This window comes from Citrus clementina, unplaced genomic scaffold, assembly GCF_000493195.1.
Source record: "Citrus clementina cultivar Clemenules unplaced genomic scaffold, Citrus_clementina_v1.0 scaffold_3, whole genome shotgun sequence".
In the NCBI taxonomy this organism is placed as follows: domain Eukaryota; kingdom Viridiplantae; phylum Streptophyta; class Magnoliopsida; order Sapindales; family Rutaceae; genus Citrus; species Citrus x clementina.
Window position 1 is genome coordinate 31444983 of NW_006262339.1, and position 6263 is coordinate 31451245.

The 6263-nt window shown below is 32.3% G+C and overlaps 1 non-coding gene across 1 annotated transcript; it reads right to left on the reverse strand.

Annotated features, from left to right (window-relative positions):
* Nucleotides 1-2320: 2320 nt before the first annotated feature.
* LOC112100528 lies at nucleotides 2321-2427 on the reverse strand. The gene has a single exon (XR_002906896.1). It is a non-coding gene; the product is annotated as a small nucleolar RNA R71 (small nucleolar RNA).
* Between the last annotated feature and the right edge of the window lie 3836 nt (nucleotides 2428-6263).

Consider the following 6263-nt stretch of genomic DNA (forward strand, 5'->3'; position numbering starts at 1 on the left):
GTATCCTTCCTTTCCAGTGGCTTCGAAGTTTTGATCAGCGTTTGCGAGAGAGCATTGACTATGCTATCTGCTTAAATAGTGTTGGTTCATGGAATAACGAACTATGGATTCATGTATCTAAGCCTCCAGAAAATGCCTACATAAAGCAAATATTTGAGGTAAGCTAATACACATCTCAAGAATCTATTTAACTTGTGCTTATTCGCTGCCATATAGTTTAATGGATTGGCTGTGTAGGGTTTCACAAATGTAGCTGATGAGCATATAATACATACATATTTTACCATTAATTAAATAATTGTTAGTTATATTTATTTGTTATTTTTAATTAATTGAATTATTTTATTGAATAGGGAATTAATTGGAGATTATGAATAAAAAAGACACAAAGGAGTTCAATTTGTGGATATTAAAGATTAATTAACTTGGAAGCAATTATGCTTATATGCATGTTAATTCAAGCCAAGAAAACCGAACTCAACAAATGCATTCACCATCCACGTGCAAACAAAGAAGAAGGTTAAAGCTAAAGTGAGCAGCACATAAAAACAAAGCTCTTAATTAAGCCTTTGAATGGAAAGTCAAAGTAGAAAAAAGGAAGGAAATCAATAGCTTTTGGCTTTTATTGTTTTCAATTACGTGGCAAGCTTAGGGCTTTAGCTTGTAAAAGTTGGTTTAGTTATTAGAATCACAATAGGATTCGGTGGCCAAGCAATATAAAAGGGAGTTTTGCTTTTGAATTAAAGGAGCCGCCAGAAGGGAGTGCAGACGCAAGGCAGAAGAGAGAGCAATCGGCAGTAGCAATATTTCGGCTTCCATGGCTGATTTTATTTTTTGTGTTGCTCTCAATTCAAGTATGTCTAGTTAATTTTCTTACGCTGAGGTTAAGAATGAAACCCTATTCAATAAAATAATTATCTTTTTATTTAATTAATTCCCTATATATGTTCTTTGATGATTATGATTTTTATTTCACATGATTAATTGGATGTTAATAAAATTTTTTCATCAATTCTGTCATGCATTATTGATTGTTAGGATTAATATTTGATTAATTCTATGCTTGGATCTATAAAGTTTATACATGATTATCTTTGATTTTATGTCTTTCATTAAATTGTTTACATGCAGTGCTTAGGAAACTTTGACTCTTTGTTATTCAATATGTTTACATGAGATTCTTAAATGTCATATTATTAAGCAGAAAAAGAACCTACATTAGATTTAATTACTTGGGCTTAATTGTTATATCCATGAGATGACATAGATTGATTTCGAGTTGTCACTCTAAAATTGGGGATTAATTAATAATTAGATAATTACTAGTTGAATAGTGGTGGATTCCGAAACCTTGGTAATTTTTATCTCATTGAATTCTCATTTGCTTTAATTGTTTTCTTAGTTTAATTAGTTTAATTTCTCTTAAAACTCAATTTGGTCAACTAGGTTAGAATTAATATTAATTTTAGATTTAAATTAGACTTTTCAATTTATAACAATCCCTGTGGGATCGACCTCGTTACCACTACTCTATTTCTAGATTCGTGCGCTTGCGAGTACATTAAAATTTTCATAACAAGTTTTTGGCGCCGTTGCTGGGGATTGTGCTAGAAAGTCAGTTTAATCTAGGTTGATTTGATTCTTCCACTAGTTATAATTTAGATTGTCTCTTATATTTTTTTTAATTAAAAAAAACACAAAAAAAATTTATTTGTCTTTAAATTCATTGTTTGGTTGTTTGATTTCTTTTATTTCTTTTTTTATTATTATTGTTGATTTGTTTTATTTTATTTTGTTTTTCTTTCTTTCCTTGTCTAGTTAGTTTATGAGTGTTTGGGAACGTGATTTAACAAATCGTTTGGTTAAAAGAGAATCGAAAATTGATAGTAGTCAAACTAGTTCTTTAGAAGTGATGGATGACCCAAATAGACTATTGCCAATACTTCCACTAGTGCAAGTAGAGAAAACTCTTAGAGAATATTTTTCACCACTTGCAGCCAACCAACCATCTTGTATTGTGTTGCCACAAACTACAGCAACACACTTTGAGCTTAAGCCCTCTGTCATTCAACTTTTACCATCTTTCCATGGGTTAGAGAGAGAGGATCCATATTTGCATATTAAGGAATTTCTTGACATATGCTCTACATTCTGTTTTCAAAATTTTAATGATGAGTCAATTAAGCTTCGTATGTTCCCTTTCTCATTAAAAGACAAAGCAAAAGCTTGGTTGAATTCACTTCCTGCTGGATCTATTAGTACATGGGATGAATTGAGTAATAAGTTTCTCACCTAGTTTTTCCCTATGTCTAAAACAAATGCCCTTAGGAGAGAGATAAGTGATTTTTATCAAAGAGAGGATGAGCAATTTTACGAGTGTTGGGAAAGATTCAATGATTTACTCCTCAAGTGTCCCCACCATGGTTTTGAAAAATGGAGACTTATACAATGCTTTTATAACGGTTTAAACATGTCAAATCGTCATATGGTAGAGTCTATGAATGGTGGGAAATTTTTAAACTTACATGAAAGGGCTGCATGAGATTTCTTTAATTCACTTTCTGAAAATTCTCAACAGTGGGATTTTTCAAATCAAAGGGAAAAATCATCTCAAGTTTCTAGAAAGGGGTTATATGAAGTTAAGGATGATTTAGATATGAAATCCACTCTAGCTACACTTTCTAGGAAAGTAGATGCCTTAGCTCTGAACCAATCAATGAATCATCATCCTAGTGTAGCTAATGAGGTTTATGCTATTTGTTCTAACTTGTCTCATACAGCACAGAATTGTCCATCATTACCAGCCTATCAAGAGGCTTATTCTGAGCAGGTACATGCCTTACAATCATATGAGAAAACCTCTAATAGTCCATATTCATCCACATATAATCCTAATTGGAGGAATCACCCTAATTTTTCTTGGAAACAAAATCAACCTTTGTCAAACCAAGGAGGACAACAGTTGAACATGCCCAATCAACAATTTGTCCCTCCTAACCAAGTACATCCTCCTGCCCAACAACCTATGTCTCAATTTGTTGCACCCCAACAAAGAAAGCCTTCTTTAGAGGATACACTTCAAAGTTTCATTCAGTCAACCCAACAAGCTTTTCAGTCAAACACTCAAGCTATTCTAAAGCTTGAACATCAATTGGGTCAATTAGCGACTACTGTAGCAGAGAGAGAAAAAGGAAAATTTCCAAGTCAACCAGTTCCTAATCTTAAAGGAGTGCACGAAGTTGGATCGAGTTCAATCCATCAACATGAAGAAGCAAAATCTGTTATGACCTTGAGAAAAGGAAAATTATTTGACAACAAAGTAGAGGTTCAAACAAGGAAGACATATGTGCCTACTTCTTCAGATCCAGTTCCATCACAAGACTCATCACCAAATGATCTAGAAGAGAGTGGCCCACCAGCTTACATTCCTAAGGCTCATTTTCCTCAAAGGTTAACAAAGGTAAAGAAAGAGACTTCAACATGTGAGATTATGGAAATCTTCAAGCAGGTAAGTATAAACATCCCTTTACTCGATGCTATTAAGCAAGTTCCTTCCTATGCCAAGTTTTTGAAAGATTTATGCACTAAAAAGAGAAATTTGCATGTCACCAAAAGGCATTTTTAACTGAACAAACTAGCAATTTACTTCAATGTAAAATGCCACCAAAATTTAAGGATCCAGGTTCTCCTACTATCTCATGTGTTATAGGGAACCAATGTTTTGATAAAGCATTATTGGATTTAGGTGCTAGTGTTAATCTCTTGCCTTATTCTGTTTACATGCAGCTTGGACTAGGTGAGTTAAAATCAACTCCTATTATTTTACAACTTGCTGATAGGTCAATGAAAATACCTCGTGGTATTATAGAGGATGTGTTGATACAAATTGACAAATTTTATTATCCTGTTGATTTTATTGTTATTGATACTCAGCATGTACAAGATCCTAAGAAACACACCCCAGTTATTCTAGGTCGTCCTTTCTTAGCTACAGCTGATGCTCATATTAGTTGTAGGACTGGAAACATGCAATTATCTTTTGGTAACATGACCATGGAATTAAACATTTTTAATGTTCCCAAGCAGGCACAAGAAGATGATGAAGTCGTTGAAGTAGATATGATAGAAGCATCAATTGATGACTCACTTATTTCTAACCACTGTGACAATCCATTAATACCATGCACAATTGACTCTGATTTCTCTGTTGATGTTGATAGTGGTATTGAAGAAGTTAATGTTTTACTTGATTCGACTCTTATCATAGATCTAATTAAGTGGAAAGAAAAGATTGAGCCACTTCCTCCTGAAGAGAAAATTGAACCATTTAAGTTGGAGCTACTTCCTAAAGTAGTACAACATAGGTCACACTCTGACATGAAAAAGGTGGTAAGATCTAAAGTGTTTAAATTATTAGATTTTTATACTACTTCAGATAACTCTCAGGAAAGCTTGGAACAGAAGAAATCAAAGCAGTGCGATATTGAGGAGTTTCATTACCATCATCCTTTTATGGATAAAATGCTCCAGTGCTTAATCAATTATGCTTTCTGGTATTTTCTGTATAATTGCTTTGATTTTCACCAAATTCTTATTGATCCTAGTTGATTTGTTGTTTACATTAATTTGTTAGTTAGTAGGATTTTTTTTATTTTTTTTATTTTATTTCATTATTTATATTTCTTCTAACGTTTTCTTTTTAGTTGTCATTTTTTTTAAGCTTTTCCAGCCCATCCAGGTGTGTTCTCTCCAACTTTCTCTTTATTATTTATGTTTTTTATTATTATTATTATTTTTCTTTCTTTGTTTGCATGCATATCTTTTGTTTGTGAAACATTGAGGACAATGTTCCAAATAAGTTTGGGGGTGGGAATAGTGTGTGCTTTGTTTGTTAAAAAAAAAAAACCAATTTTTTTTTTAAATTTCAAAAATTCAAAAAATTTTTTTGTGTTTTTTGTTTTTATGTGAAAAGCCAATGATAAGAATTTGATTGACAATGAATATGGTTTTTAGAAAGGGTTGAATATTGTCTTAGTTTATACTTGATTCTTGTGTTAGTTCCTCTTGATTGAGATTCTTTAAACCATGAGCACTAATATCAGTTCTTTCATGATTTTGACTTGAAATTTGAGATTGATGCAGCCTGAGTTGAGAATTTTAGATAGAGTAAATGACTGTTTGTCTTGATTTTTATCTCCACAATACAAAATAGTATACACGGGCACCAAAGTCAGAAATAGCTACCTATAACCCTTAAGAGTGAAGCTATCCTTGAGTAATTTGGGCCTATGTACCACCAGTATGTAGAGGATAATCTACCATGAGAAGAAGACTACCTTAAGGGGTAGAGTGAAAGCTCCTGACTATGGTTAAAAAAAAAGGAAGAAAAAAAAAGAGAAAAAGAAAAATCAAATCAAGTGCATGTGCTGAAAAAAAAATCAAAAGAAAATGCACATAAAAGCCTGTGAAAAAAAAATTGGAGATCAAGATGATAAGATTAGTTTGACCTACTCTTTTCTTTGTTTGAGGCGAAGGTTGTTGAAGTTGAGGATTTTGGGAATGGATTTGATTGAATTGATTTCACACACACACTACAAGAATCGAAAGAGAGATGGGATTGATTATTGAATTAAAGTTAGAACTTTGCCAATATTTGAAATTTTCTTTGAGCTATATAATTTATGCAATCTTTGAGGCTATCTTCATGTTTTGTTAAAGTTTGTTATTCTTTTTATTTTATTTTATTTTTTAAAAAAAAATGATGTTTGTGGGTATCATCACTGAAGCCCTCACGAGACTATAACTCGTCCACTAGGGCCGCCTAGGGGTTTAAAGGCTTGTTGCATACGCTAAATGCAATCGTGATCACCTGCGAAAGTGATTTAGTTAGGATTTACTTTTTGTTTCGTTACTTTTTTTTTTGTTTTTAGTTTTAGTTTTGCTCGAGGACTAGCAAAATCCAAGTTTGGGGGTATTTGATGAGCATATAATACATAAATATTTTACCATTAATTAAATAATTATTAGTTATATTTATTTGTTATTTTTAATTAATTGAATTATTTTATTGAATAGGGAATTAATTGGAGATTATGGATAAAAAGGGCACAAAGGAGTTCAATTTGTGGGCATTAAAGATTAATTAACTTGGAAGCAATTATGCTTATATGCATGTTAATTCAAGCCAAGAAAACCGAACTCAACAAATGCATTCACCATCCACGTGCAAACAAAGAAGAAGGTTAAAGCTAAAGTGAGCAGCA